This window comes from Entelurus aequoreus, linkage group LG08, assembly GCF_033978785.1.
Source record: "Entelurus aequoreus isolate RoL-2023_Sb linkage group LG08, RoL_Eaeq_v1.1, whole genome shotgun sequence".
In the NCBI taxonomy this organism is placed as follows: domain Eukaryota; kingdom Metazoa; phylum Chordata; class Actinopteri; order Syngnathiformes; family Syngnathidae; genus Entelurus; species Entelurus aequoreus.
The window spans coordinates 66,343,595-66,350,627 of NC_084738.1; positions in this window are offsets into that span (position 1 = coordinate 66,343,595).

Below are 7,033 nucleotides of genomic sequence, written 5' to 3' on the forward strand. Positions count from 1 at the left end.
CACAACGTGACAACTTCACCGCTTTTGGGCTTTTGTACAGTGAGTATGTTTTGTACTCGTGCCAGCAACTTGAGGGTTGCAGGTTGCACGGCGCCAACGAGAGAAACCCCTGATCAGGTGCAGGTGCAACATTGCCACACCCGATCGAGCAGCAAACAGAAATAATCCGATCCTTTCTGCGGAGCTAACTAGATGCTATCGGCAAACTCTGGCGCGGTTTAGTCACTCTAATGCTTTTGGAAAGGGCAACAGGTTTAAAAAGAACAAAAAAAAACAACAAAAGCAGCTGCTGTCAGCAGAAGGCAGGATGCCAGGCCAGGAAGGACGTCCTTCCTCTCTCCTTTTCTACGTCTCATCAAAACCATCGGAAACATCAAATCACTGCAGTTTTTCTTGAAGAACAACACCAGCCGCCAGCTCCTCCCTCGCCAAACACGTTACCACGGCAGCAAAAGTGCTCAACTTTACCCACGCGGGGTGTCGATACGGGAACACGTCGCCCCCAGTCGGTGTGGAGTGTGCAGTACACACGCCCAGCAACCTGCTCAGTGGTTGGAGTGTCCGCCCTGAGATGGGTAGGTTGTGAGTTCAAACCCCGGCCAAGTCATACCAAAGACTATAAAAATGGGAGCCATTACCTCCCTGCTTGGCACTCAGCATCAAGGCTTGGAATTGGGGGTTGAATCACCAAAAATGGTTCCCGGGCGCGGCCACCGCTGCTGCTCACTGCTCCCCTCTCCTCCCAGGGGGTGAACAAGGGGATGGGTCAAATGCAGAGGACAAATTTCACCACACCTAGTGTGTGTGTGTGACTATCATTGCTACTTGAACTTTTACTTTTTAACTAAAAGGCTGCAAAAGATTGCAAAAATGCTGCTTAAAGGCTTCTGAAAGGATGCAAAAAGGTTGTTCAAAGGATGCAAAAATGCTGCTAAAAGGATGCAAAAACGTTGTTAAAAGGATGCAAAAACATTGTTAAAAGGATGCAAAAATGCTGCTTAAAGGCTTCTGAAAGGATGCAAAAATGTTGTTAAAAGGATGCAAAAACATTGTTAAAAGGATGCAAAAATGCTGCTTAAAGGCTTCTGAAAGGATGCAAAAATGTTGTTAAAAGGATGCAAAAATGCTGCACTAAGGCTGCTTAAAGGCTGCAAAAAGGTTGTTAAAATGCTGCTAAAAGGATGCAAAAAGGCTGCTAAAAGGATGCAAAAAGGCTGCTAAAAGGCTGCAAAAATGCTGCTGAAAGGATGCAAAAACGTTGTTAACAGGATGCAAAAATGCTGCACTAAGGCTGCTTAAAGGCTGCAAAAAGGCTGCAAAAATGCTGCTGAAAGGCTGCTAAAAGGATGCCAAAATCCTGCTAAAAGGATATATAAAGGTTGTTCAAAGGATGCAAAAATGCTGCTAAAAGGATGCAAAAACGTTGTTAAAAGGATGCAAAAACATTGTTAAAAGGATGCAAAAATGCTGCTTAAAGGCTTCTGAAAGGATGCAAAAATGTTGTTAAAAGGATGCAAAAACATTGTTAAAAGGATGCAAAAATGCTGCTTAAAGGCTTCTGAAAGGATGCAAAAATGTTGTTAAAAGGATGCAAAAATGCTGCACTAAGGCTGCTTAAAGGCTGCAAAAAGGTTGTTAAAATGCTGCTAAAAGGATGCAAAAAGGCTGCTAAAAGGATGCAAAAAGGCTGCTAAAAGGCTGCAAAAATGCTGCTGAAAGGATGCAAAAACGTTGTTAACAGGATGCAAAAATGCTGCACTAAGGCTGCTTAAAGGCTGCAAAAAGGCTGCAAAAATGCTGCTGAAAGGCTGCTAAAAGGATGCCAAAATCCTGCTAAAAGGATATATAAAGGTTGTTCAAAAGATGCAAAAATGCTGCTAAAAGGATGCAAAAACGTTGTTAAAAGGATGCAAAAATGCTGCTTAAAGGCTTCTGAAAGGATGCAAAAATATTGTTAAAAGGATGCAAAAATGCTGCTAAAAGGATGCAAAAGGTTGTTAAAAGGATGCAAAAATGCTGCACTAAGGCTGCTTAAAGGCTGCAAAAAGGTTGTTAAAATGCTGCTAAAAGGATGCAAAAAGGCTGCTAAAAGGATGCAAAAAGGCTGCTAAAAGGCTGCAAAAATGCTCCTGAAAGGCTGCTAAAAAGATGCCAAAATCCTGCTAAAAGGATATATAAAGGTTGTTCAAAGGCTGCAAAAATGCTGCTGAAAGGCTGCTAAAAGGATGCCAAAATCCTGCTAAAAGGATATATAAAGGTTGTTCAAAGGATGCAAAAATGCTGCTAAAAGGATGCAAAAACGTTGTTAAAAGGATGCAAAAATGCTGCTTAAAGGCTTCTGAAAGGATGCAAAAATGTTGTTAAAAGGATGCAAAAATGCTGCTAAAAGGATGCAAAAATGTTGTTAAAAGGATGCAAAAATGCTGCTAAAAGGATGCAAAAACGTTGTTAAAAGGATGCAAAAATGCTGCTTAAAGGCTTCTGAAAGGATGCAAAAATGTTGTTAAAAGGATGCAAAAATGCTGCTAAAAGGATGCAAAAATGTTGTTAAAAGGATGCAAAAATGCTGCTAAAAGGATGCAAAATGGTTGTTAAAAGGATGCAAAAATGCTGCACTAAGGCTGCTTAAAGGCTGCAAAAAGGTTGTTAAAATGCTGCTAAAAGGATGCAAAAAGGATGCAAAAAGGCTGCTAAAAGGCTGCAAAAATGCTGCTCAAAGGCTGCTAAAAGGATGCCAAAATCCTGCTAAAAGGATATATAAAGATTGTTAAAAGGATGCAAAAATGCTGTTAAAAGGATGCCATAATACTGCTAAAAGGATGTAAAAATGTTGTTAAAAGGATGCAAAAAGGCTGCTAAAAGGATGCAAAAATGCTGCTAAAAGGATGCCAAAATGCTGCTAAAAGGATGTAAAAAGGTTGTTAAAAGGATGCAAAAATGATGCACTAAGGCTGCTTAAAGGCTGCAAAAAGGTTGTTAAAATGCTGCTAAAATGATGCAAAAAGGCTGCTAAAAGGATGTAAAAAGGTTGTTAAAAGGATGCAAAAAGACTGTTAAAAGGATGCCAAAATGCAGCTAAAAGGATGTAAAAAGGTTGTTAAAAGGATGCAAAAATGATGCACTAAGGCTGCTTAAAGGCTGCAAAAAGGTTGTTAAAATGCTGCTAAAATGATGCAAAAAGGCTGCTAAAAGGATGTAAAAAGGTTGTTAAAAGGATGCAAAAAGACTGTTAAAAGGATGCCAAAATGCAGCTAAAAGGATGTAAAAAGGTTGTTAAAAGGATGCAAAAATGATGCACTAAGGCTGCTTAAAGGCTGCAAAAAGGTTGTTAAAATGCGGCTAAAAGGATGCAAAAAGGCTGCTAAAAGGATGTAAAAAGGTTGTTGTTAAAAGGCTGCTTAAAGGCTGCAAAAAGGTTGTTAAAATGCTGCTAAAAGGATGCAAAAAGGCTGCTAAAAGGATGTAAAAAGGTTGTTGTTAAAAGGCTGCTTAAAGGCTGCAAAAAGGTTGTTAAAATGCTGCTAAAAGGATGCAAAAAGGCTGCTAAAAGGATGTAAAAAGGTTGTTGTTAAAAGGCTGCTTAAAGGCTGCAAAAAGGTTGTTAAAATGCTGCTAAAAGGATGCAAAAAGGCTGCTAAAAGGATGTAAAAAGGTTGTTGTTAAAAGGCTGCTTAAAGGCTGCAAAAAGGTTGTTAAAATGCTGCTAAAAGGATGCAAAAAGGCTGCTAAAAGGATGTAAAAAGGTTGTTGTTAAAAGGCTGCTTAAAGGCTGCAAAAAGGTTGTTAAAATGCTGCTAGAAGGATGTAAAAAGGTTGTTGTTAAAAGGCTGCTTAAAGGCTGCAAAAAGGTTGTTAAAATGCTGCTAAAAGGATGCAAAAAGGCTGCTAAAAGGATGTAAAAAGGTTGTTGTTAAAAGGCTGCTTAAAGGCTGCAAAAAGGTTGTTAAAATGCTGCTAGAAGGATGTAAAAAGGTTGTTGTTAAAAGGCTGCTTAAAGGCTGCAAAAAGGTTGTTAAAATGCTGCTAAAAGGATGCAAAAAGGCTGCTAAAAGGATGTAAAAAGGTTGTTGTTAAAAGGCTGCTTAAAGGCTGCAAAAAGGTTGTTAAAATGCTGCTAGAAGGATGTAAAAAGGTTGTTGTTAAAAGGCTGCTTAAAGGCTGCAAAAAGGTTGTTAAAATGCTGCTAAAAGGATGCAAAAAGGCTGCTAAAAGGATGTAAAAAGGTTGTTGTTAAAAGGCTGCTTAAAGGCTGCAAAAAGGTTGTTAAAATGCTGCTAGAAGGATGTAAAAAGGTTGTTGTTAAAAGGCTGCTTAAAGGCTGCAAAAAGGTTGTTAAAATGCTGCTAAAAGGATGCAAAAAGGCTGCTAAAAGGATGTAAAAAGGTTGTTGTTAAAAGGCTGCTTAAAGGCTGCAAAAAGGTTGTTAAAATGCTGCTAAAAGGATGCAAAAAGGCTGCTAAAAGGATGTAAAAAGGTTGTTGTTAAAAGGCTGCTTAAAGGCTGCAAAAAGGTTGTTAAAATGCTGCTAAAAGGATGCAAAAAGGCTGCTAAAAGGATGTAAAAAGGTTGTTGTTAAAAGGCTGCTTAAAGGCTGCAAAAAGGTTGTTAAAATGCTGCTAAAAGGATGCAAAAAGGCTGCTAAAAGGATGTAAAAAGGTTGTTGTTAAAAGGCTGCTTAAAGGCTGCAAAAGGGTTGTTAAAATGCTGCTAAAAGGCTGCCTAAAGGCTCCAGAAGGTTGCTAAAAGGATGCATAAATGTTAAAATAAAGTCTGCCAAAAGGTTGCTAAAAGGCTACTTAAAGGCTACCAAAAGGTTGCTAAAATGCTGCTCAAAGGCTTCTAAAAGGATGCAAAAACATTGTTAAAAGGATGCAAAAATGCTGCTTAAAGGCTTCTGAAAGGATGCAAAAATGTTGTTAAAAGGATGCAAAAACATTGTTAAAAGGATGCAAAAATGCTGCTTAAAGGCTTCTGAAAGGATGCAAAAATGTTGTTAAAAGGATGCAAAAATGCTGCACTAAGGCTGCTTAAAGGCTGCAAAAAGGTTGTTAAAATGCTGCTAAAAGGATGCAAAAAGGCTGCTAAAAGGATGCAAAAAGGCTGCTAAAAGGCTGCAAAAATGCTGCTGAAAGGATGCAAAAACGTTGTTAACAGGATGCAAAAATGCTGCACTAAGGCTGCTTAAAGGCTGCAAAAAGGCTGCAAAAATGCTGCTGAAAGGCTGCTAAAAGGATGCCAAAATCCTGCTAAAAGGATATATAAAGGTTGTTCAAAAGATGCAAAAATGCTGCTAAAAGGATGCAAAAACGTTGTTAAAAGGATGCAAAAACATTGTTAAAAGATGCAAAAATGCTGCTTAAAGGCTTCTGAAAGGATGCAAAAATATTGTTAAAAGGATGCAAAAATGCTGCTAAAAGGATGCAAAAGGTTGTTAAAAGGATGCAAAAATGCTGCACTAAGGCTGCTTAAAGGCTGCAAAAAGGTTGTTAAAATGCTGCTAAAAGGATGCAAAAAGGCTGCTAAAAGGATGCAAAAAGGCTGCTAAAAGGCTGCAAAAATGCTCCTGAAAGGCTGCTAAAAAGATGCCAAAATCCTGCTAAAAGGATATATAAAGGTTGTTCAAAGGCTGCAAAAATGCTGCTGAAAGGCTGCTAAAAGGATGCCAAAATCCTGCTAAAAGGATATATAAAAGGTTGTTCAAAGGATGCAAAAAATGCTGCTAAAAGGATGCAAAAACGTTGTTAAAAGGATGCAAAAATGCTGCTTAAAGGCTTCTGAAAGGATGCAAAAATGTTGTTAAAAGGATGCAAAAATGCTGCTAAAAGGATGCAAAAATGTTGTTAAAAGGATGCAAAAATGCTGCTAAAAGGATGCAAAAACGTTGTTAAAAGGATGCAAAAATGCTGCTTAAAGGCTTCTGAAAGGATGCAAAAATGTTGTTAAAAGGATGCAAAAATGCTGCTAAAAGGATGCAAAAATGTTGTTAAAAGGATGCAAAAATGCTGCTAAAAGGATGCAAAATGGTTGTTAAAAGGATGCAAAAATGCTGCACTAAGGCTGCTTAAAGGCTGCAAAAAGGTTGTTAAAATGCTGCTAAAAGGATGCAAAAAGGATGCAAAAAGGCTGCTAAAAGGCTGCAAAAATGCTGCTCAAAGGCTGCTAAAAGGATGCCAAAATCCTGCTAAAAGGATATATAAAGATTGTTAAAAGGATGCAAAAATGCTGTTAAAAGGATGCCATAATACTGCTAAAAGGATGTAAAAATGTTGTTAAAAGGATGCAAAAAGGCTGCTAAAAGGATGCAAAAATGCTGCTAAAAGGATGCCAAAATGCTGCTAAAAGGATGTAAAAAGGTTGTTAAAAGGATGCAAAAATGATGCACTAAGGCTGCTTAAAGGCTGCAAAAAGGTTGTTAAAATGCTGCTAAAATGATGCAAAAAGGCTGCTAAAAGGATGTAAAAAGGTTGTTAAAAGGATGCAAAAAGACTGTTAAAAGGATGCCAAAATGCAGCTAAAAGGATGTAAAAAGGTTGTTAAAAGGATGCAAAAATGATGCACTAAGGCTGCTTAAAGGCTGCAAAAAGGTTGTTAAAATGCGGCTAAAAGGATGCAAAAAGGCTGCTAAAAGGATGTAAAAAGGTTGTTGTTAAAAGGCTGCTTAAAGGCTGCAAAAAGGTTGTTAAAATGCTGCTAAAAGGATGCAAAAAGGCTGCTAAAAGGATGTAAAAAGGTTGTTGTTAAAAGGCTGCTTAAAGGCTGCAAAAAGGTTGTTAAAATGCTGCTAAAAGGATGCAAAAAGGCTGCTAAAAGGATGTAAAAAGGTTGTTGTTAAAAGGCTGCTTAAAGGCTGCAAAAAGGTTGTTAAAATGCTGCTAAAAGGATGCAAAAAGGCTGCTAAAAGGATGTAAAAAGGTTGTTGTTAAAAGGCTGCTTAAAGGCTGCAAAAAGGTTGTTAAAATGCTGCTAGAAGGATGTAAAAAGGTTGTTGTTAAAAGGCTGCTTAAAGGCTGCAAAAAGGTTGTTAAAATGCTGC